The sequence below is a fragment of the Macaca mulatta genome, chromosome 18 (genome assembly GCF_049350105.2).
Source record: "Macaca mulatta isolate MMU2019108-1 chromosome 18, T2T-MMU8v2.0, whole genome shotgun sequence".
NCBI lineage: Eukaryota > Metazoa > Chordata > Mammalia > Primates > Cercopithecidae > Macaca > Macaca mulatta.
This window is the reverse complement of record NC_133423.1, coordinates 15768710-15794527: the sequence shown is the minus strand read 5'-3', so window position 1 is coordinate 15794527 and position 25818 is coordinate 15768710.

Here is a 25818-nt window from a genome sequence, read left to right as displayed (position 1 = left end):
TTTATAATAGAAAATTACAATAGAAATATGCCCAAAAAATTATTCTGAAAGATTTCAAATGCTTCTATTTTATCAAAGTAGTTTTGGCATCTATAATTAAAAAAAAAAAAATTTAAAAACTTAGCATTGGGTGAGCGGGGTTAAGTTTATAAAACCTGCATTTTAAGTATAATGATAACTCACATATGTAGTTTATTCATATTTATCTATTTTGAAAGGTAGACTTTTCTAAGTGGAATCCCTCATTAACAATGTTAGTATCTGTTTACACCTTGAAATATTACCATACTACTCTCTGGTATTGTTTTAACAATTATATCTTACACTAGAAATCTATGAAAGTTATATTTTCCCTGAATCTTTGCAAACATTGACAGTCAGTATTTTATTTTAAGGAAAATGTTAGGCATTAAATAAATTCACATTACTGTTTAATTTACAATGAATATACAATATTTTAATGGCCATTACAATTTCTACTTTTTGTTATATGCAGGTAAGTTTTTCTGTTTTCCCATAATTAATTATAATATTTTTATCATTTTATTTTATACATAATTCCTCTAGAGTTTCCTGGGATGGAAATAAATTAATGTATCTAATATTTATTCAAAAAAGTGATGAACTATCATAGTATATTGAGAAGTGTTTGCAATTTTTTCATACACTTACACAGTGATGACCAGAAAAAAAACCTGTTGCAATCACATGGACTCTATAATTTACACTGGAGATTTTAATGTCACTCCAAGGAAGTGACATTCAATCTCAGACCTAATGGAAAAATGAGAGTTTGAAAAGGCTTAATGGAAGGGTAGGAAGAAAAACATTTCAGACAGAAGATATTGAATCTGTGACAATTATATAGGAGGAAATTTTGGTAATATATTAAAAACTGAAATAAAATTAATGTGTCTTCAGTGGAGAAAGCAATGTGTGGGGGATGAGGGTATCATACAAGATGTCATCAAAGATTATAGACAAGATTATAGAAGCCATCATAGGCCATGAGGAGGAATTCATGTCTTATTAAGTCCAAGAGAAACCACAGAAAATTGTAAGCAGCAAAGTACATTTTGTACTTTGATTTATATTTTGAAAAGATCACTCAATTGCTATATGATAATGATACAGGAGAAAGGCAGGTGGGGAGATTAGGTAGAAGCTTACAGCAGAACAAAAGAGATATTTACTATGTGTCTTGCAAGTAAATAGAGAGATAGAAATGCAGGAGAAAGGATCATTAAGTCCTCATGATGAATTTTCTTGAAGTATTAAGGAAGTGGTAAAGGTATTGACAGTTTTTAAAACCTAGACTAACAGATAAACCAGTGAAAAAATTTTCGCCAAAATTAATAAGACCAATAAAAAAATTCAGAATTCAGCTTTGAATTTGGAACATGAGATATATAAGCACACATATTAAGTAGAGATTTGCATACAGGAGTCATAAGCTTAGAATAAAATGAGATATAACACACAGATATGCAAAGACATGTATGAACTAATTTTTCAAATATTTTTTATTTTTATTGGTTTACAGCTGGTACATAAGAAAGCTGTTTGTGTGTGTGTGTGTGTGTGTGTGTAATTATGTTGAAACTGACATTATAATGAACGTTCATATTAGTTAACATAGGTTGTTACATAAACACCATCACAAATTATTTGTATTAGTTTCTTCATCTATTACATTTATTTATTTATGTCTCTTTATATGAGAATAAAATCTTTTCAGAAAAAAAGTTACAAAAAACTGGTGATAGAGAATATCCATTTTTGTTCCAGATGTCTATGGAAATATTTTTTATTTTTGATATCTGATACAGATTGGCCTCACTGACACAATCAAAATTACCTGTTATTTTCACTTTTTTAAAGCTCTGGAAATAATACAGAATACTGCTAGTGAGATTTCTGATGCTGCTATTGTGGAATGTTAGCCATAATGCCAGCATCCTTCTGAAAAGTTGAGAAATAGATTTTTATACTAACCTCGTCTTTTTCTTCTCCCTTCAGCACCCCAATCCTCTTCCACCCTTTACCAGAGATTGTCAGTTTAATCTAATAGAGTGTGATGGCTCTGGGTGAACAATTAAAGGTAAGATCGAGAAACGCTGCCTTGAGATGATTCTGCTTTCTCGCTGCCCAACATAAACTTACTTGATACTTCAGACTCTCTCTGGAGTTTTTTGCTGACCTTGGATCACCACATGCAATTAGGTCAGTGTATTAAAAATAAGATCTGCCTTTTCGGATTTAAAAACAGGCCAGCACGTTGGTGCCTATGCTTCTATTTCTTGTTGCAGAGGATAATGATATTGAAGAATCTGATATCCTTTCCAATGAAAACCCGCTCTCTTCTACCCATACTCATTGTTCTGCAAAAGGAGAAGCCTCTTTTTCATGAGTGAAAGTGTGGGGGAGTCACCCATAGCCTCTAACACCACGCCAAATGGTCAAAATGCGGTTTGGGGCCGGGCGCGGTGGCTCAAGCCTGTAATCCCAGCACTTTGGGAGGCCGAGACGGGCGGATCACGAGGTCAGGAGATCGAGACCATCCTGGCTAATACCGTGAAACCCCCTCTCTACTAAAAAAAAAAAAAAAAAAAAAAAAAAAAAAATTAGCTGGGCGAGGTGGCGGGAGCTTGTAGTCCCAGCTACTTGGGAGACTGAGGCAGGGGAATGGCGTGAACCCAGGAGGCGGAGCTTGCAGCGAGCCGAGATCGCGCCACTGCACTCCAGCCTGGGCGACAGAGCGAGACTCCGTCTCAAAAAAAAAAACAAAACAAAAATGCGGTTTGACCTTGGAGAAGTTACTTCGTCTCTGTGTGCCTCGGTTTACTTTTGCTAACTGGGATGACAGGACACATGTCGTAGGGTTATTATAAAGATGAAATTAGCCAACCCACTAAAGCACTCTTACAGTGTCTAGCATTAATTATTTAACCCAAACTGTTATTATTCTTGTCGTAGTTGTTGTCCCTACCTTGACACTTAAAGCGTTGTATGACTTTGGATCCCCTAAGCTTTGATTGCTTTATTTCTATAATAAGAATGAAACCCTACTTTTCAATAATTACTTAGAATAATAAAATCTACATTGAATGTGAACTTCCCTGGCTGAACTAAAGAACAAATAATCATGTGTGAATAAACAGAACAAAAAGTCTTCCAAAGTGAGTGGAGAGACTTGGATACTCCCAGGTCAAAGAGCCATCCTCATTAGATTTATTCTACCACTAGAAAGACTAGATACTTCTCTCGTTGTATAAAAATGTGTTTCATTTGTGTTTATTACAATCTCAACATTTGTTCAACAGACCAAAGATTGAGCAGGTTCTATTTTAATATTTTTCTATGTGACTAAGCTGGGAGACAGAAAAGTATCCATTTCATCTGGCATTTAAAAATGGGAACAATGATAATTTGAAATAAAATGACTGTTAACTTGAAAACTAAAACTGTCACTATTGTTTTAAAATTATTTCAAAGACTTCTATGGAAAACGTCCAATTATTATTTTCTGATTTTTTTGTTTATAATAAAAAGACAAATCCATTTTTATAATTACTTGGAGAAAATTATGAACTCTCAGTTATTGCCTCTGTGATTCTCTATCATGAAAAATTTAACATTTACTGCAAGTTCTTTGGTAAGGTGGTATCTTTCAATTCAGAATCTTTCATACTAGTTAAATTTCAAGATTCACACATATATATGTGTATGTATATCTGTAAAACGTATTTATTTCTACCAGATTTCTTTTTTCTTTTAATTTTTTTGCTGACAGAAGAAATGAACACTTATAGTAATGCATTTACCTTTACCTTTTGAAACTAAAAGTTAAAAATTAACAATAATTAAGCAATATAGTTATTTATTAAAAGTGCATTGTCTCACTCTCTGTCCCAAGCATATTGGCTTTTTCTTAATCAGTCTCAGCAATCTCTTTTGTGTCTTAGAGGTGGTATTTTTTTTCCAAATTTTTTTTGTCATCCATTCACACTATTTTGAGCTCTATTTGCCTCTTCCCTGTACAACTCTTATTCATCTTTCATTAACAAAGATTTCATGGCCCTGTTTTGGGAGAAGTTCCTCTGTGGTCTAACACATAGGACAGTTTTCTTCTCAGACCTTGCCACATGAATAGTTAAATTACTATTATTTGGGCTTTTATTGTTGTTTAAAGCAGAGAATACATATTTTTAACTGACTATATTATTCACTAAGACAGTCCTTACCTTTTTTGATTGAAACCAATTACTCACTTCTGCTCACATTCCATGTGTAGGATCTATGTACACAGACCCACTCAGATGCAAGGGAGCTATGCTAGGCGTTATAACCACTCTTCAGGCAACTACATCACACCCACTACTCTTTTTTTTTTTTTTTTTTTGAAGTGGAATTTCACTCTTGTTGCCAGGCTGGAATGCAATGGCGCGATCTCAGCTCACGGCAACCTCCGCCTCCTGGGTTCAAGCGATTCTCCTGCCTCAGTCTCCCAAGTAGCTGGAATTACAGGCATGCAGCACCATGCCCGGCTAATTTTGTATTTTTAGTACAGACTGGGTTCCTCCATGTTGGTCAGGCTGGTCGTGAACTCCCGACCTCAGGTGATCCACCTGCCTCGGCCTCCCAAAGTGTTGGTTGGGATTACAGGGGTGAGCCACTGTGCCTGGCCCCGCTCACTATTCTCTAATGGAAATAGCAGTGGATTTTTGAAACACAAGAATATCGGACAACATTTTACTAATGACCAAGATTAATAAAACCTACAATAAGTTGTATGTGATAGATCGACTGCAAATAGTAGTAGTAGTAATAATAATAACAACAATAATAATATAATAACGTCAACACCTAAAATGAATGTCTTAAATTTGTATTAGGCCTTTGCTATTCAAAGAGATTTGCATTCATCACCACATTTTGTCTTCTTTAAACTAAAGAAGATGAATTTCAGAAAGATTAATAACTAAGCTTAGAACATTCAGCTTCTAAGGAACCAATCAGATACTTGAGCTCTGAGATTCTAGATTCAATTGTTACTTTAATAGTGACTTCCTCTACCGTAATTCAATTAATATCTTTCTAAAATTATTGCATCATACTTTTATACCTTCAACATTGCAAGGCAAGTGCTCTTCTCTTCAACAGCATGGATAACACAAGAGGGATGGAGATCTGAGCACATTTCCCCATTGAGGCAATAACTGAGGGAATAAGTCCTCTCTTCAAAGTTTGAAGCAAATTCATCTCAGTAATTTTTATTTTAAAAATGCATAAATTATTAGTAGTCACACTTGTGTACTGGTAAACTAAGATTCAGAAAATTTAAGAACTTATTACAAGATCACACAGTTAAATGAGCAAGTAGGAATTCAAACTCAGGATTTTCTGATTATAAATTCAACAGACTTCCCATTATACCAGATAGTGAGAAATTTATTATCCTTGGGTACAAAAAAGAGAGAGAGATTCATTTAAAAATGTCTACCACTTTAATTTTCATTTAAGAAAGGCGTTTGACCATGAAAATCCCTTAGATTACATGTTCAACTCAGACTGAATGACCCGGAAAAGCAAAAACAGCTAAACTCAGGAAAAATTAACATCTTCTTCATTTTTCCATTCTTCATAAGCAGTGGAATTCCTGTGGTTTCATGAAAGATTTTAGAGGAAGAGACATCAAAGAGTTTTTTAACTTTCATTTAAAGATTGCAATGGCTAATTATTCATGTTCAGGAGACAGTATGCAGAAACCTGCTGGTATAGTGAACTTGGTGGTTATAAAATTAAATTAGCTTATGGTTCAAGTGAAAATATTTATAATGTGTAACCAGTAAGCATGAGAGATAATGCTGCCAGAAGTTAGAAGAGTCATATTAACTCTTCTTTTAAGAAGTATCAGGAAAAAGAAATTATGTAGGCATTGGGTTTGTAGATTCCCTAGACAAGTAAATCTGCACAGGTTTCTAATGTTAATTTGTACTGACTACTTAATTAGTGCCTCTAGGCTTGTTCTGTGAAAGATAAGGACATTTCTAGTGAGTGTTTTTGCACATCCACAATGATTAAAGAGATTTTTGACCCGAATGCTCACATCTGGCAAACATACATCAAAGGTTAGAAACTCATAATCTACTTTATTTCATAGTAGAGAACTGAAATTTATCAGTATGAATTGAGAATGACAGAAATTCAGCTGTACAAAACAATTTCCATGACTAAGTAGAACCCAAGGAAGAAAAGGCCCTTCTCCAATTTTATTTTATTGTTGAATTACAATTTTATCTTAAACCATGCTAATATTTGCCTAGAAATCAAAAGAAGGGAATTCCAATTTACTCAACCTCATTTCCTTCGTTTGAAATGAAAACACTCATCGTGAGTTGGGTGTGTAGCTAGAAATTGTGGCAAAGGCAACATGGAAGGCATAAACTCTAACTGATTTAACAGACTGAGAGAGTCCCGTACCAGTCAATGCAGCTACTGGCACCTGCTCAAGATATGAAATTGAGCAGCAAATTATATTTTTCACAGTCTAAAGCGTAGTTTTATTTCCATCCCTACTGACCTATTTTAATGACCTTGAAATCATATGTTACAGGAATTGAGAGAGATGACTGCGATGGTATCTTGTTTCATGTGTTTTAAATGAGTAGGATTAAATTTTAAAGTATTCATTTTACAGGAGAAGCTCACAATAATAGTATGGTTTATCTGGTACAAGCAACAGAAAACAACATAATTTAACAAAAAAAAATTCATTGAAATTATATGAAGAAGTTGAAAGTCAAAGGGAATTTATAACTAATGTGATAGACTGTAAGAAGGCCAATTTTGAGATGACTCAGTTCTAAATGTTTTTTATCCATTGCTTAGAGACGAAGTCCAGGTAAAAAGAGATGGGACTTGTATGTGTGTCACAAGCCAGCTCTTACAGTAGGAAAACAAAGAGCATCTTACTAATTTTCAATTATGACCTTAAAGATTCTTATGAGTATTTCCTGAAATAATACTGCATTGTTAATAAAAATGAAGAAATTAGGATTTCTAGGTAATATTGCAATGTGTCTGTTACCCTCAGGATGACACAGTGATTTGTGTATTCATTTTCTATTGTTCTGTAACACATCACCACAAACCTAGCAGCTAGAAACAGCATCTGTTTATTATCTCAAAATTCTGAGGTCAGATATCTGTACTCAATTGGGTTTTCCACTTAGGATCTCTCAAGGCCAATAGCATTTTGGATACTCTTCCCTCTCTCTTTTACCTTTTCAAATTTTATTAATATCTCAGGATCCTTTTAAGTATTGTCATGAAGTTTTCAGGGCTTCTTAAGTTCTCTCTGGTCTCCTCTAAACACATGCAGTACCCATAGTTTGTATTATGTAAAATTAGATCTCAATGGTAGCATTATTTTTGTGTTCTAAAATTTTGGCACTTTTTTTTTTTAACAAAGACTGCAAGCTATTACAGAGTGTCTATTTCACATACATGCTATATCACCGAGGGTATCAACCAAAGTTTTAAATATATGGCAGATAGTGGTTATTGATTTTTTTTCCTATTTATGGACACTCCCCAATAAGATATAATGTCAGGATAAAATTTCAAACCTGAATACTTTATTTTAAACCTGAAATACCACCCTTATTTTATATTCAGGAAAACACTTCCTTTTGGATACTCTTTCATTTAAGAGACTGCAAAACCATTTATGCTCCTCTCTCATTTATGTCCATCTCTGTTCTTTGTCCATACACATATTTCCATTTGGTAACAAAACAAAATCTGTAATTGGAAGATAAACAATTGTAGGCACATGAAATAGGATTGATTATCCAAGACAAAACAAAACTGTAAAAAATTCAGTGTCATATAGAAAAACGTCATGTGGAGTCCTCATAACCAGCTTTCTGTGCCCTGGGTAGATACGTTTTGGAACCAGGTGGTTGGCTTAATAAGAGCTCTGGCACTAAACAAAAGGTTTTCAACCTTCAGGGCTCATCATTTGAACATATTCTTCAGGTGCCAGATTGGGCTGCCCTAGAGTTGATGGGGATTTGATGAAACTATATAAATGTGCAGCTTAGAGGGACAGAGGGTCAGGATCGGGGAAGCAGGCAGAGACACTAAGAGAGGGAACTGATGAGAAATAACATCAGAATGTACTGCAGTCTGACAAAATGCCGTGGACCCAGAGCCAGCCTATTAAGAAGCAAGGATTGGCCCCTCAAGCTGAGACATCTGGCCATTTCACCTTGGCCACTGATGGTGAAATAAAGGCAGTTCATCCTGGATTCAGGGAAAATTGGGATGGCTTTTTAATTGTCTCTGACATTTCCATTTTAAGACAATTTCAATGTGTTCTTATGTTTCGATGTTTCATATCAATTTTAGAAAGCATTCATGTTTTCTTTTTATTATAGTCAATTTTTTATTGAGGTTATACATTATAGGGGCACTTCTTCTCAGATATAGAGGTCATCTATATAGAGAAAATAATATTAAGTATCCTTTACATGAGATTTGGAATTGTGGCTAAACTGATCATATCTAAAAGCGTTTTTGGTAAAACAATTGGAACTCCCTCCACCTAAGAACCATTTTCATTCAGATAGAAAGTGCAAAGAATAACTCTTGGGAGAGTCTTATTCCTGTACTTATTGTGAGGATTTCAACCCTGGTTAGTTGGTGTTCCCTGAGGGATGACTTAGGATTGTAATATCTTGTATTGTAAAGTGTTGAGAAGAATCTTTCCATGTTACTCCCTCAGTGAGGACCTCAACCTTGGACGGTGAGCAAAATATAACTTGTGTTTAGGGATTTCATATAATTGTGAATTTAATTAATGTATTTATGAAGGGAAAAAGTATAAATAATTTTGCATGTTTGGGTTTAACATATATTATTTTCAGTATATTAATTAGATTCAGCCTTGCACCAGTCAATTAAAAAAAGCAAAAACAAGCAAACAACAACTTTCTTTGCTCCTAATTGAGCAAATTGAATTATGATTTTATACTCAATATGAATTTGTTAATTTAATAATGATAAAACACATTTTAAGCAAATCTAAAAAAAGGAAAAGCCATTGGAATATAATTTTTAGCTTCTAGTATGACAGCTGTGAAGGTGGATGAACTAGTCTGAGGAAAGCCACACTGTCATGGAAAGGAGAATTAGGAGCAGGCATTCTAAATGGTTTGAGTCCAGGTGATCGGTAAGGAGAGTTTCTTTGGTGTAATTTTCATCCTTTCTAGAAGATGCTATGAGGCCCAACCTCATTTTCTCTTTTTGTTTCCAGGCATAGGAGTCAATGACTAGTCAGAGATATGAACTGTCGTTTATCTTCAGACACATTATTTCTGGGGGGTAAATGTTAACCTGAAAGTAGAGGCAGAAGAATATGAGAAGGGATAATTGGTAATCTTTCCTCCACACAATACACTAATCAATAAGTCCACTTCCTTAGAAAGAGTGTAAGCTTTTTGTATGTGCTTATGGAGTGAGACATATTTTTGATAAATGATTCTAGTCTCTTCTAATCCCTATGGAACCATTTTGATCAGTTATTCTGGTCTCTCTTAATCCCTATAGCTAAGAAGTCATTTTGCAGTCACATCCTTGACTCCTCCAGCCCAATAGATGGCCTGGGTTTCCCTCAGCAAAGCGGATCATATATTAAGAAATCACTATTCACCAGCAGGTGCATCCAGATTTTGCCTCATTGTCCTCACGTTTCTGTCTGGTTGCCTATGAAGGCTCTGACCTGGGTTCCAGTTAGACTGTCTCTCCTCAACCCTGCTGTGCAGAGCCAGTCCTTATGAAGCTCCTGCCTTGTTTATGTAGAGTTCTTCAGCTTCTCTGTTGGAGCTGAAATCGTTCTGTGCTCTCTACTTCATTTGACTAGAACATTGACTCCTTAGGGGAACAACAGTAGTTTTATTTTTATTTGAATGCTTCCAGGAATTGTGCCAACAGTTTTATTTTTGTGGTTATTAGTTCATCCACTCTTGAAAGCAGTCCTAGGATGCTGTTATTGTTGCTATTTTATAAACAAATAAACAGAGGTTTATAATAATTAATAATTTACCCTAAATCATCTATTACTACAATTTTAGTTGAGAGAAAGTCTGACAATCATCTAAGTTCCTAAAGGGTCCCCGTCTCCCAGTTTGCTTGCATTTTATATCCTACTAGGTCTTCCAATTGGCAAGTTTTTATGAATTCTAATAATAAAGTGTTTTGTAGGTTGATGATTGTATCCCTTCACAATCTCAGTTCTAGCACTTGAACTTATCTATCTCTGGACGTGAGAATTTTCTCACATGTTGTTCATCTTATTTTATTATTATTATTTTGTAATTTCAGATTATTTTAATAATGTATCTTCTTTTGACTTTACTGGATTCCAACTATAAGTAGCTTAAACAAATTCAAAACTACAACAACAATCATAAATATAAAAGGGAAATTATTTATTTGACAAATTCAAGATGTAGTCTGGGCAAAAGTGAAATAAGTTGTTCATTCAATTGCAGAGCCTTTTCTTTTTTTTTCCATTTCTTGGCTTTAATAACCTCTATTTAGCTTTATGCTCAGGTATCCTCTATCCATAGAGGGCATGATGTTACCTTGAAGACTCAGTGACATAATTTACTACTTGAATCAAGCCATTTTGAAATAAACTCTTACTTTATAATTCATGTAGAAAAATCTCAAGTAATTATTGAATTGGACGAATTTGAATAATGAGGCCTTTACTGAACCAGTCAGGATGGTTTAATGATGGATGATCTAATGATAATGTCTGGATAAAGTAATTAGGGAAGGTCAGTCCATTGAGACCATCTGAAATTGGTTTTTATGGGGAAAACTATAGAATATGTTTGTTCTGTTACCAGAAGAAAGAAGAAATTGATTTCGGACAGGCAAACATAATCATTGTACACAACATGCTTTTATATTTAAATGGAGAACAAGAATATGAATTATATTAAAATTAGGAAAGATTTGTTTTCAACAAGGAAAATTAGAAGCCATTTACCTTATTAAATTATTAACTATCTTTCTGGACTTTTTTCCGGTACTCTTTTTTTTCTTTAGACGCAGTCTCACTCTGTCACCCAGGCTGTAGTCCAATGGTGCGATCTTGGCTAACTGCAACCTCTGCCTCCAATGTTCAAGCGATTTTCCTGCCGCAACCTCCTGAGTAGCTGGGATTACAGGCACTGCCACCACACCTGGCTAATTTTTATATTTTTAGTAGAGATGGGGTTTTTCCATGTTGGCCAGGCTGGTTTTGAACTCTTAACCTCAGGTGATCTGCCCGCCTTGGCCTACCAAAGTGCTGGGATTACATGTGTGAACCACTGCGCCCGGCCTCCAGTAATCTTTTTTTAAATAAAAATAGTAAAATATGATATAAAAAGTATATTTCTTTCTTATGAGTAATTTACATGAAAATTTTATAATCATATGAAATTGCATTAACTTGTATTATAATATTTTTATGAACAATTCATAGGACCAACACAGAAAATGCAAATTTTATATTTACTCTCTCCCCAATGGTAGAAACATCAGTTTTTTCCTGCTGCAATTCTGTGTCCTAAAAATAAAATAATAATAATAATTTAAAAATATACAGGAAAAATATTGACTATGCTACTTCAGGAGAACCTGGAACAAACAGAAAAACGTTAAAACTAAATCAAAAAACATGAATTTAAAGTGTTTAAACTTTAAATCAAGTTAAAACACTAAAGTTTGAGCTATCCAATTGTTCTCTATGTAAATTTATCCAGTTTCATTTTGGAATAAAAGGTAGTATATAATCTCTATATCTAGTTTCAATAATTACTTCACAATTTTCATAATATACAATTGCAACCTAATATATTAGAGAAAGTGGTGGGTATTTGTTCTCTCTTTTGATGTGTTCACAGCATCTAATGTAGTCTTACAGCACTTCATTAGAAAATTAACTCAATAAGGATCTGTGGATTACCTAGTAGATTTTAAGCAGTGCTTAGCCTTATGTAAGAACTTTTAATCAAATTTTATTGAAAATATTTTTATTTCTAAATCTACAAATTTAAGAAATAATGAACATATTCATAACCAGGTCATTGTATATAACTTTTGCATCAATTTGTCACTAGTGTAAGTTTTATCAAGTCAATTTACTGCCTGTATAAGACACTTGAACAAAGACGATCTTGCTTTGTAGGATTTCCTACATGAATATGAGAATGAGAGCTAAGGAGAATTGGAGGGCTGCTCCTTCATAAGCTTTGAAGTTGATTTTGCTTGTATATTTTGAGAGTAGGAGTAGCTTTGCTTCTTAAAACTGATACCTAAATCCTGCAGAGAAACCACTAATAATCAGGATGCAACTTATTTCAAGATCCTTATCCTTTGACTTCATTCCATATATTAACTTTTATTTTTCACTATTTAACAAAATGCTATTTCAGGGTTTTATGATTTTTTTCATTTTTAAATAAATGCTCCCAATTATACAAATGTTTCTAACTCCTAACCAACAACCTAGAAATTGCTAGACTCTTTTCCATCTCATGCTTAGAAGAGAGAGATTCGTCACACATTTGGGCTTAAATGGTGCATTCCTAATATCACAGAATGAGTCTAGTCATTACTGTCCACAACAATTTTAGTGTCCATTCATCCCTTTCTGGTATTCATTATGTGATCTCTTTTTTTTTTCACGATTCATTCATAACAGTATAAATAACAAGCTTAATTTTAGGAAGCTACACTTTGCATCTTAGTATTTATTTTCAACCTGTTGTGTGCAAGATTGATTTTAGCATAGACAGCAGTGCATTCTTGAAGTTAATCTCACAACTAACTGGTCAGTTGTCCTTATCTAACATTTTAGGATCTTCTTACAAAATAAAGTATTATTTTCTGAAAACAAAAAAGTATATATTATTGAATATATAAACAGCTAGTTCTTGTTTTTTGATTATTTATCGAATGCATTTGATTTGAGGGTCAATATAACAGACGTTGAATAGACGTGCTTATGAGAAGAATGAAAATAAGCCCAAATAAAAAGGGGCAGATAGGGCAAGGTATTCCAACCCTGTGTGCAGGAAAATAACTATTTGATTTGCTTATGAAATTTTACGTTTCTCTTTCTAGGCTTAATGTTTCTAAAGCCTCACGCTGTGCTTCAATATTAAAAAGTCAAGCTAATAATGTTATCATTAGGGAGGACAGTGAATATGAATTTGGTAAGCTATTCATAAATGTTCAATGTTACTATGCAAATTGAATATTGCAATATAGTAGTGTATAATACAAGATAACATAAAATTGCTTGAAATATTACAAACTGTCTTCTGTTGACATTGTTGAGAATTTCTAAATTTCTATATTCTTTACAATTTCAAATAAATTTAATTTTTGCAACTTTTAAAAAATTGCAAAGTAATATAAACATTTTTAATCGGATTGAAAAGTCAAGTAAGCTAGTAAAGTAAATACTGGTTTAGTTCAGACTCTATATAGATACCTCAGAGATGAACAAAGGGATACTCATGAGTTTTGGAGGGAGAATGGTGTTTTATAGAGTCACCTCACAAAATCACAGCATATGGCTTCCCTGCCTTTCCCTCCCTTCTCCTTTCCCACTCCTCCTCTCCTTTCCTCTCCCTTCTCTTCCCCTACCCACCTCTTCTCTCTCTTCTCTTTTTCTAGCTCATGTTGCTTGACCCTGAAAAGTACCTCCCACCTCTCAATAACAGTATCACCAACACAGTACTATCCATATGTTAAATATTCAAATGAGGAGGCCTCTAAACCTGTTAGTCCATGTAAAATTAGTCCCTCAGTTCTAGGATTTCTAGCCCAGTTATGCAAGTTAAGTGTTTATCTAGTAAACAGGGTTGGTGTCAGATGTCCAGGTACTTACAAAAACTGTCTTTGTTTTTCTCAGTATTATTGCTCCTCTCTCGGGATCACCAGAAAAGACTGAGGCAGGAACAGATTTCCTATAAAAGTTTTAATAGATCCCTATTACTAGAGAGGTGATTCACAAGAGCACTGCAAATCGAGGTACTCATGAATAATTTGGACAAGTCAAGTTGTACTTCCTGTTTCCAATTAACTCATCAATAAATAGCAGTTTAAACTCACAGGTGTCTAAAGTAACTTATAGCCCTAAATTCTTCAAACCTATTATCTTTCTTATCTGCTATTGTATTTTAAAGTTTTTATCATTTATGTGTATGTCCAAATGTATATTAGAATCAAATTCCATATGTTATTTTGGCACTAAAATGCCAAACTATATCAGTTTATACAAGCCTAATAACAGACACCACAAATTTGTGGAGAACTGTCTGCATACAAAATGCTATCCCACATTTTGTTGGCAATTTGAGCCTTCCATCATGGGATATAAGTAGTGGAAAGAGTAGTAGATAGTCCATTGTGGTTGGCAGAAAAAATTTGTACTCATATTTCCTTTCTTTAAGCCACTATTTTAAATGAAAAAAATAAATAAATAAAAATTAAAAACCAAACAAAAACCACTTGTTCTGTTTCCAAAATAATGTCACACATTTCAATGACATTTAAAATCTGATGAAGTTTGTTTCCATTAAAGTGTAGCATGGAAATAATTTCAGACCAACTTTGGGACAGCAGTAGCAATTTGCTTCTTTGAAGTCATTGAACATGGTGAATCACATCTTACGCCATCTGTTGACAACATGGACTTCTGCAGGCTGGAAAACTTTTGAGTAAACCCTAAGAAGTATATTAGGCTGGAAGCTAATTTAGTTAGGAGAAAAACAACAACAACAATGCAGCAACAACAAAAAGCCATGGGGTGTCCTCATAAAAAAGCAAACAAAAGAAAGATCAAGAAGTGCAAACCCGAAGCTTAGATTCTTCTTTATTTGCACACATCTGCTTACTGAACACATTCCAATTTAATTATATAGCCAAATTACCATCCCCTTACAGAACTATTGTCATGGTTTTCAGATTCTTTCAAGTGTCAATTTCAGTGTAAATCCCTGTATGTTTTAAAACAATGCCTAAAAATTTTCCATTCTGTGCAATTATGTTACATCTGAGAATATGTGCATTTTTTCCTCATCTAATCAAATTTTTCACATGAGTTCCCTAAAAATGCATGCTTTGTTGCATATATATCTGCCCAGGTCATTTGCCTCTGAGTCTTACATAAATATATGAAAAAACAAGTACTTGATTTTCTTAGAAAAATTAGAAATATGGAATATGGATTTCCTTTATTTTAAACTTAAGTAAACTAAACTTTCGCTTAAATAATAAGTGACAATTTTCATTTTAACAAAGAAACAAACCCATTGCACTGAGGAAGGCTGCCATCAGCCTCTGGAAATATTTTTTAAAATACATTTTTTAACAATAGTCTCAATTTTACAGAAGTTTTGTTCTAAACATAAATTTATCCTAAAAATCTGTGCCAGAAGGGAAGGAAATTATTTAATGACAGGATATCTCATCCTGTATTTTTCAACTATAGGTATTTATTGTTTAGTGTGACATGCACCTATTTATAAAAAACGATTGAGGTATTAAATACATGCCTATAAATAAGACTCACTTTAGAAAAAGTAAAAGATGTTTTCTACTAAATATGGTTTATATTATTTAATAAATCAATTGGTGAAACATAAGATATAAAAACTGAAAAATAGTACAGAGTCTATAAATAAATATAGTCTATCGGCAAGACAAATTTAGTAAATTACCCACCCATTTATTTATTCACCAAACATTTATTAAATGTATACTTTGTGTTAAGCACAGTGAAAGACTACTTTTATATCCATACTTATATTAAGTTTACACAGGAAACCATTGAGAAAAATTTTTCTTTCCTGTGTTGAGATAACTCACTCAATCTTGTGTGTTTAAAATCTGAATTACTTAGTTGTATTATATGAGTATTATTCTGACTTTCCTTTCACAGTTCAGAGTCTCTCAAGTATCACATCAACAGCCAAAAAAAAAAAAAAAAAAAGTCAAGTTTCAGTAGTAAATGATTACAAAGATGTTATATTCTACTGAAATGATAAGAATTTGAATTTGCATTTGCAAGGATAGATCCAGATTTTGTGTTGATGTAGTTTATATAATTTTTGGTCCTTGTAACCTTCATCAGCTGCAGAGTAAACCCATGACTGTGCATCAGAGCTGAACAAGACTTTGGTTATACTGAACTGACTACATGGTACCCTGAAATGCTGGGAAAAACAGCCAGTGAATCCAGGCGGAAGCCCATCCATTTGGCAAATAATTGGTTTCTCCAGTGGCGACAGCTGCTCTCCTGCCTTCTGGCTGAAATGTACTGGAAAAAAATCCCTATAGATGAAGAGGAGGACAGAAATATTGGTAATACAGGGGAAATCCAAGAAAATAGGAATCTAAAGCCAAGAGAAAAGCAATTTATAACAACCCGCTTAGGAAATTGAAACCTAGATCTTTTTAGGGAAATGCCTGTTGCCTTGTCTTTCTTCAAATGTGTTTTCTACTCTTCCCAAGACAGTTTTTAAAAGTATGTAAGCATGAACTATCTTTCAATTGTGCAGCGTAAGAAGGCAAGTTTTCCTGAATTGATTCAATCATGGATAATTGTACAGAATTTAGAAAGTTCTTTGCAAGAATAAAAGCATCTTCATTGATCAGCCTGGCAGTTTGCTTTATCAGCATTTCTATAAAACTGTCATCTATAAAATTTCTCAGAAGTGTTTCTTGTAGAACCAATTAGTAATTTGAATGAATGAGTGAATGAATGCTTTAATGCTATAATATTCATTTGTTGTCTTTTGTCCATGACAAGGTTATTTTGCAAACAATAAAACTTACTTATCTAGAACTAAGATATTACACCAGAAATTTGTTTTGAAAGTATCTGATTATAAACACTGTTTTCAGATTTTTCAAGGGAGTGGAGGGTCTCTTTACCAGGGAAGCCACAGGGATTACCCTAGAATCAGCGTTCTCTGAATAGGTAAACTAAGACAAAAAGAAACAATCAACAAAAACAGAAGAAACAGGGAATTCCAGTGGAGGAATGAACATAGGAGACATACCTTAGGGATTTGTAAAACTATTCAGGTGATATTTAAATGGGGCTAGATGTGCCTCCATTTCAGCAAGTAGGAGCTCCAGAGAAAGATAATTTATTACTAATATGATCTTAGTATTTAATCTATCTCTCTAGGGAATAAAGTTGCCTGAAAAAGTGTGGTTAATAGGCCCTAATTTCAATTAATGCCTCAAAGATTTCCATTCTAACGTGTATGCTTAACTTCTTTTCTTCTTTTGGTAGCTATGATTATGCCAGAAACCATAACATTATATACAGGACTGTCAATCTTTACTGATAGAAACAGAGTGTGTTTGATATACTTTGGTCTTCATAATCTGTAATATAATAAGCTTAAGAACTTAATTATAAAATAAAAAATGTCATGAAGTAACTGAAAAAAAAAGGTAAAGCCATTTCCAAGGGAATGTGCCCAAATTTTGAACCTCCCAAAATCATAATTCAGTACCATCAACTATGACTCTCAGGGATTGCCCTCAGTCTTTGAAAACCTGACTATACTGCATATTTCAGGAGTAAGGAGAGGCAAAATAAAGGAATTACAAATTAACACAGGCACAGGTTAACAGAGTTTTCCATAAATCATGAAAAATACATAATCAAAACGCTTTTAGTTCTTTCCATAATTCTGCTTATAAAAACAAAATCTAAATAATCTAATTGAATGCCATGTACTTTAATAATATTTGTTTACATTTCACTGATACTTTAAGCACAATGCCTTTTCAACCAAATTGTTCAACATACTTTTTTCTTATCTCCTACTACATTAATTTTATTCTCTTAGGAGCTATAGAGATTTTGGATCCATCGTTCATAATAATGTTAACAAAAATCATATTGGAATAAAATACCCTTGGACTCTGACTAAAATCTAGAGTTTCTCTCATTATATTTTTCCTAAATTATTGTTTTCCTGTCTGCATTAATGCAAATTCCCTCTTAATAATTTGAAATGGCTTTAATAATAAGAATTGCACACACTGGTATGGAAATAGTGTACACTGAAACTTCCTGTAATTAAACTTCTTGAAAGTCTTTTAATTTCTGTTCCAATGCAAGACCAAGATCAGGAATGCCATTCATCTTCCCATAAGAGATTTGTTCCTGCAAGAAATATCTTGGAACATTCACCTTCGTGTGATAAGTACAAAAGATGGATTTCATGAAGTTTCTCAAATCTTAAAAGAATAAAATGTCATAACATAATAGAAAATGAATGGTTTTATTATACAATTTAGAGAACACAAAACAAGCTAGCCCAAAAAGAAGCAGAAATAAACATCAATGAAATTAGAGACACACAGCAAAATCCTTGTGATATGGTTTTGTTGTGTCCCTTCCCAAATCTCCTCTTGAATTGTAACTCTCATAATACGCATGGGTTTTGCAAGGGACCTGATGGGAGGTAATTGAATCATGGGGGCAGGGTTTTCCCTTGCTGCTCTTGTGATAGTGAATTAGTCTCGTGAGATCTGATGGTTTTATAAAGGGGTATTCTCCTCAATATGACCTCTGGCCTGCTGCCATGTAAGAAGGGGCTTTGCTCCTCCTTGTTTTCTGCTGAGATTATGAGGCTTCCTCAGTCATACGGAAATGTAAGTCAATTAAACCTCTTTCTTTTATAAATTACCCAGTCTCAGATATGTCTTTATCAGCAAGATGAGAACAGACTAATACATCCTGATAAAACTGTACCTGAAGCCTGATATACCTCTCAATATTTCAGTTTCAAGACACAATAAAGCCCGTTTTCCTGAGTTGGGTGTTCTGTTACTTGCTGTAGCAAGCATTCTAAGCCATGCATTCAAACTAAATCTTTAATATTTTGTATTTATTTATAATTTTGGTTACCTTTGAGTAACTGGTTGATTAAATGGCATTTAATTGATATCGCCACAAATTCTATGTTTATGTGCAGTGACTGTTTACCAATCAGAAATTCTACTAATTACACAATAGTGCAATATGCAGTCATTTGACATTTTTGCTTGAATAAATTCTTTAATGTATTTATTTGATTTAATAAGACAGAAATATACAACTAAAACTTTTTGGTAGGGGTTAATGTAATTTGCTGGGGGTTAATTTACCTGGCCACAAATGAACAAATGAGGTTAGAGGCATAAAAGGTGATTGCTATAGAAATGCTAATTCAAATAATAATAGTTTGGGGAGAATATTAAATTGTCCATGCCTGCAGTTCCAGCACTTTGGGAGGCCGAGGCAGGCAGGTCATCTGAGGTCGGGAGTTTGAGACCAGCCTGGTCAACATGGAGAAACCCCATCTCTACTAAAAACACAAAAATTAGCTGGACATGGTGGATGCCTGTAATCCCAGCTACTCAGGAGACTGGAGCAGGAGTATTGCTTGAACTCAGGAGGCAGATGTTGCAATGAGACAATATTGCGCCACTGCACTTTAGCCTGGGAGACGGATCGTGACTCCATCTCAATAAGTAAATAATGAATAACTGAATAAACATGTGTATGTAACTACAATATAGGAATTGGGTATCATCTTACACCTGGGAAATGATACCCAAAGTGGAGAGGACTTGTATGCCTGTCACGGAGTTGAAACTTATCCTGAAGATGAAGCTGACCCGTTTTAGGAAGTAAATCAAGGACCGACATAATCAGATGCACATTTACGTTTTCAACTCACTCTAGCCACAGTCAAGAGAATGAACTGAAGGTTCATCAATGGACAAAGCTGTCAGAAGAAAAGAAAAAAAAAATCATCATTCCCTTTAAAAGCATTATTTTAAAATCCATCCAAAATTTAACAACAATCATTTATTGAGAGCATAATATACATCAGTCACAGTGAAATATTAAGATAAACAATAAGACCTCCTATGTAAAAATGTGCATTTGATTGAAAATTATCATTTATTTCAATTGTTCCTGTTAGTCTCAAGGCAAAGCATGATGAAAGTGTAGTTATATTTTGGGAACCAGATTCCATTTCTTGCAACTATTCTTGGACAAATTTGTGCTGATATATTTTAACATTACAAGCCATGTCCTATGCTATATGAAATATAAACAATAAAGTTTTGGAGTTGCTGAAAATAATTTTTGTTGTAATCATCTAAACTATTCAACAAAGGTGATGTGGCATGCCATAGATGTTGACTCTGTTCCATTACGCATAAATAGTAGGATAGTATTGTTAGCAGATGCATTTAGATGGGTTCTAAAATGTATCTTCCTGGTTACAGAAGAACTGAGTTGTGTAGACCGCAAAATGAAACATTTTTTTAAAAAGAAATAATCAAATACAGACAAAATCCATATTGTTCTCCTTACCTGATAGTCAGCATTGCCATGTGGAAATCTGATTCTTACCACCCATGATCCTAGACACGTTTCCATTCCATTGAAGAGTAATCTTGGGCTTTCCTGGGGGGTGCAGTCATCCTCCATGTACTTTTCAGTTGTCAAGAAAGAAGCACCAGAGATGCAAGTGATGACTAGGCATGACTAGTTTTGGTGGATACAGCACCAGTTACTACAAGTCTTCTTGACCTTTGAAGGCAAACTGTTCAGTGAATGGGTGATATATATCTTTAGGACATTAGTCATTTCTGTCCTGTTGCTTTTGCTCTTCAAAACATTTAATCCTTTCTATAGGAGGATTTACTCTGTTGGTATTGTCTGAACGAGATATTTCAAAGAAAGTCCTATCATTATGACTTTTTACACATGGCATTACGTACAACTTGACTTTTATAGAAGCATGTAGTTTTCACACTAAACAAATGAAAGGTGACAATTAGCTATACCTACCATTGATCAGTTTTCTAAAAGGCTAAATAATTTCAAAATTCATAAATTTATTGGCTATTTTTTGAAATTGAGCATTTAGACCTTAAAAAATGGACTTCCCTTGTTCACCTTTTCTGTTTTCCAAGGGTTAAAATTGTTAAGTGGTAGATCTCTTTTTGTGACCTTGAATGGTCATCATCCCATCTAGGATGCAAGTCCCAGTGTAGCAGGTATACATGACATTGAAATCAACTTGCTGAGGTGGGCTAAGACTGAGATGGATGTAAATCTAATCGTTAAAAAGATGTGCAAACCCTTTGCACTTTACAAGTAAGTTGTGCAATATTAACCATAGTAGTTAACTTGGAAACTTAAAAGCTCATTATGATGGTTCTAAGTCAGTACATCTTTTGCTGATATTTAAATACACCCTTTGGGATATATGAAGTATTTCAGGAGTTCAAACTCAGGTCACAAGAACATCAATTTCCCTGTGTTTTTATAGAGGTTGTATGGTCAGGAAATGGCCAGGATGTTTCAGAACAGAAAATATGTGAATATGTCTCCTAGATTCAAAGCCACGCCGTAATATTAAAATTCTAGAAGACCGTAAAGGAGTATTTCTGAAGCTGAAGTGCTTAACCCCATAGCTGAATGCTTGAATTTTTTCTGATAGCACTTAACTAACTTAAGCACTTTCAGGTATAAAACAAATTGGATAATAGTTTGAGCTAACTAATTAACTTCAATTTGTTTGAAGTTTGCTGAACCTAGATTCTTTTTTTGAGAAACTCATCATTTAAAGAGAGCCAGTTTCTGAATGTAGAAATAAAAAATAAAACACAACTTATATAAGACTTTGGGACTGTCTATTTAGATGTAGACAGTGCCTATATCAGTGTTTGTCTTCCTCTATGTATCAGCATACAGAAATCTTGATGTCCAATTCTTCTCTCCTTTCAAGACTTCTTGTCTCCTCTCATGACCTGGTTTTATCGCCTGATTCCTTTTGTCCTTACTGAAACTCGTCTCCCAAGAACACTTCACTCACAAATATTTATTAGTCATCTCAGCACTGTTCTAACTGTTGAGGATATAGCCATAAATAAATAGGACTGTGACCTCATGTTGTTTTACATTATATGGAGAAACAGAAAACAAAGAAATAGCCAAGTAAACACATAAACAAAATAAATTCTATTAGTGATATTCAGCTACTGGCAATTATTAAAATAATAAAACAGAGCAATTGACCGAAGAATAACTTTGCATTACAGGAGAGAATGAATGATTTTATAATGTAGGGGTTACATGATATATTTTTTCTTCTGTTCTTGTTCATATTATCTTTTGTGTTTGGTTGCTTTTCATTGTGCTTAGAAGAGTGCTTCTCACATCTTATGCACTAAAGAAAGTTTTATCAATGTATATGTATAATCAGTATACTAAATTTAAGTTAGATTTTCTGTGTTATTTTCCTAACATAAGCAGACCTGAATATATATGTATATATATGTATTGGCAGTGTGGAGCAGTACCATTGCATAGAATGCAACTGTACATACATATATATTAGAGCTTTTTTTTTTTTTAATTTTCAGGTCTGCTCAGGTTAGGAAAATAACTTTATGATATATACATATAGTTATTTACTATAACTACAGTTACATATACTATCACTATAGTTATATATACCATATATATAAAATCAGCTCTACTATATGTGTGTGTGTGTGTGATATGCATATCTCACACACACACACGTATAGTAGAGCTGATTTTATGTTCAATCGTTGAAATAAAATACCATTAAACATTTTGGTTTTTATTTTTTTTCTACATCATTCAAATGAAGGAATAAATGATGGAAAAAGCAATTTTATGAAAAGGAGATATTACGAACTGTACTAAGACACAGAAAATGTTTCTCGAATAAGCTTAGCAGTTGGGAATAGTATTGCGTTGATGCTTTTACCATCTAAAGCTGAACATCAATATCTGCTGGAGGGTGTAGATGTTCTATTCAAGAAGAAATTAGCACAGACATCTGAAAACTTGTGACCATAGCAGAGAAATGTAGAAACATAAAAGAACATTTAAGTTTCTACAAAAACAATTTCTGAATTTTAAACAGCCATAACATTTCTAATCTTCCCAAACCTAAGTGTTATTTTATTTGTTTGTTCATTGTATTTATTACATAGTACCATACGTGTTGGGGGTTCAGAATAGTCAGCTACCTATATGAAACACTAGCAAAGCCTCCACTTTGAAATATTGTCCCAAGTACCTAAGCCTCTCCAAACCATATTTCTCCCCTTTCCTTCAAACAATAGCCACAATGCCTCCTCGTGTCATAGGTCTGGTCTATAATAATTGGTGGTCAATGGCCTGCTTTAAATCTTGGCTCTAACAGTTTTTCTTGGGTGGCTTTGAGTAAGGTACTTAAACATGCATCTAAAAGTATTCTCATCCATGTGACCTAAATAATAACAGTCCCTAATATCAGTGTGGTGTGAAAATTAAATTAGTTAATTCATAGAATAGGCTTGGAGGACTGCTTGGCCGAGAAAACTTTTCCATATGAATATAAGATAATGTTATCATCATTGTCATTATCATTATTACCTATTTGGCTTTTATAGTCCTAATTGCATTTTATTTTTTAATTTGGTCAGAGCTCAAGTGGAGGAAAGTGTGTAATTTTCAAGCACCGATATTTAGAGAATGGCCCGGGAAAATTGGAAAATAAAACAGGAAGTAAGAATTAGAGCTTAAGCCACAATTAGGAGATTTTAATAAGGCCAGGGAACACTGGCATTTTGACATTGGCAGTGTGGAGCATTACCACGGCACAGAATGCAGCTGTATGCAATTTGGGTGGAAAATGTCCTACAGCCTTCTTTTCCAGCCTTGATATTGACTGAAAGGGGACTTGATGTATGCATTGTTGTAGATTCTTTCAGAGTGAGTGAGTGAGTGAACTGGTTACCAAAAGTGCCAAGAAAATGCCTAAAGGCTCATGGAGGTAGGCACAGAATTACCCTGATTTCCATTCCTGGGGGGAACTGATATCTCTTTTTTTTTTTCCTGGATAAATGAATAAAAGGAGTGGGTTAGGAGAAGAAGAGCCAAAATATTCCAAAAAGAAAGTGCTTCCTTTCAATCTTCTTTTTTTTTTTTTTGAGACGGAGTCTCGCTTTGTCGACCGGGCTGGAGTGCAGTGGCCGGATCTCAGCTCACTGCAAGCTCCACCTCCTGGGTTTACGCCATTCTCCTGCCTCAGCCTCCCGAGTAGCTGGGACTACAGGCGCCCGCCACCTCGCCCGGCTAGTTTTTTGTATTTTTTAGTAGAGACGGGGTTTCACCGTGTTAGCCAGGATGGTCTCGATTTCCTGACCTCGTGATCCGCCCGTCTCGGCCTCCCAAAGTGCTGGGATTACAGGCTTGAGCCACCGCGCCCGGCCCCTTCCTTTCAATCTTAATGCTTCCTCAGAGGAAGAGGTTTTTCCTGCCCCCCAGCTGGCCAGAGTGCTTCTTGAGCACTCTTCCCTGCTCTGTGGGGTACAGAGAGGAGGAAGAGCAGGTGCAGTCACTTCTTTGCAGGCCTTGGCTCAGGTTTTGAGAAACCTGAAGTCAGTTCAATTCTACATGTCCTCTTACCAAATTCAAGTGTACAAATGCAAAAGGTTGTACAGAAGTGAATATATTCACCTTGAGAAAAGAGATTACAACAAACTTCACATCTTAAAAGGTTGACAGTTACCTTAAATATAAAAGAAATCAAAAAAGGCATAACATTTTTGTCAAATAATGGCCCCATTTCTCTATAATCACCCCACTCCATTTTCTTGGCTTCCTACTCTTTGATCATCCCCTTTTATAACCAAAAGTGTATGATATCATTTTTATAGATATAATAGAAACATAACTTTGTCATTCTTCTAGCATATTTATTTATGAAACAGATAAAATTTACTTTATTTTGATAGCTGAGAATTATGTGTTTCAACTTTACAACTTATAGTATGATGCCATATAAACTTTTAAAATCATAGTTAAATAGGAGAAAAATCTGTGTTTATGTTTCCTTCATAATAGCAGTGTAAGTTTTGTTTGTTTGATTGTTTGTTTGTCTGTTTTTGACAGAGTCTTGCTCCGTTGCCCAACATGGAGTGCAGTAGCATGATCTCAGCTCATTGCAACCTCCGCCCTCTACCTCCCAGGTTCAGGAGATTCTCTTGCCTCACCTCTGAGTAGCTGGGATTACAGGTGCATACCACCAGGCTCAGCTAATTGTTGTATTTTTAGTAGAGATGGGTTCTACTCATTTTGGCCAGGCTGGTCTCGAACTCTTGACCTCAAGTTATCCACCTGCCTCAGCTTCCCAAAGTGTTGGGATTACAGGTGTGAGCCCTGGCACCTGGCCCAATAGTGTAAGATTTAACATAACTTTCCCCAAGCTAAATTCTGGCTCTACATCTCAAACTCTTTCTCCTCCAGCTACCCTCGTTAGTCCAGCTTTGGATGTCATGGAATGTGATATGACCTCTGATTTTTGCAATATATCAAGATGCCAAGGTATTCAGCACAGTTACGTTCGTCTTTCTGAATGCCTACTACTAACCTAAGTATACATGAAGTTGAACCACATACTTAAACTCCAATAAACTCAAAGTAAAGGTATCCTCAACTCAATTTCCCATTGATGAATCCAAAACCAAATCTATACCTACGACAACCTCATCCAGCACAAGGGTAAGTGTGAAAAGAGACCTTTGTTGTGTGTAATAGCAGGTAAAATCATTGTTTCTGCAAATTTTACAAAATATAACTTCATTGATAAGGCCTACACTGAATTTCTCATAAATGTGGGAAAAATAACTTGG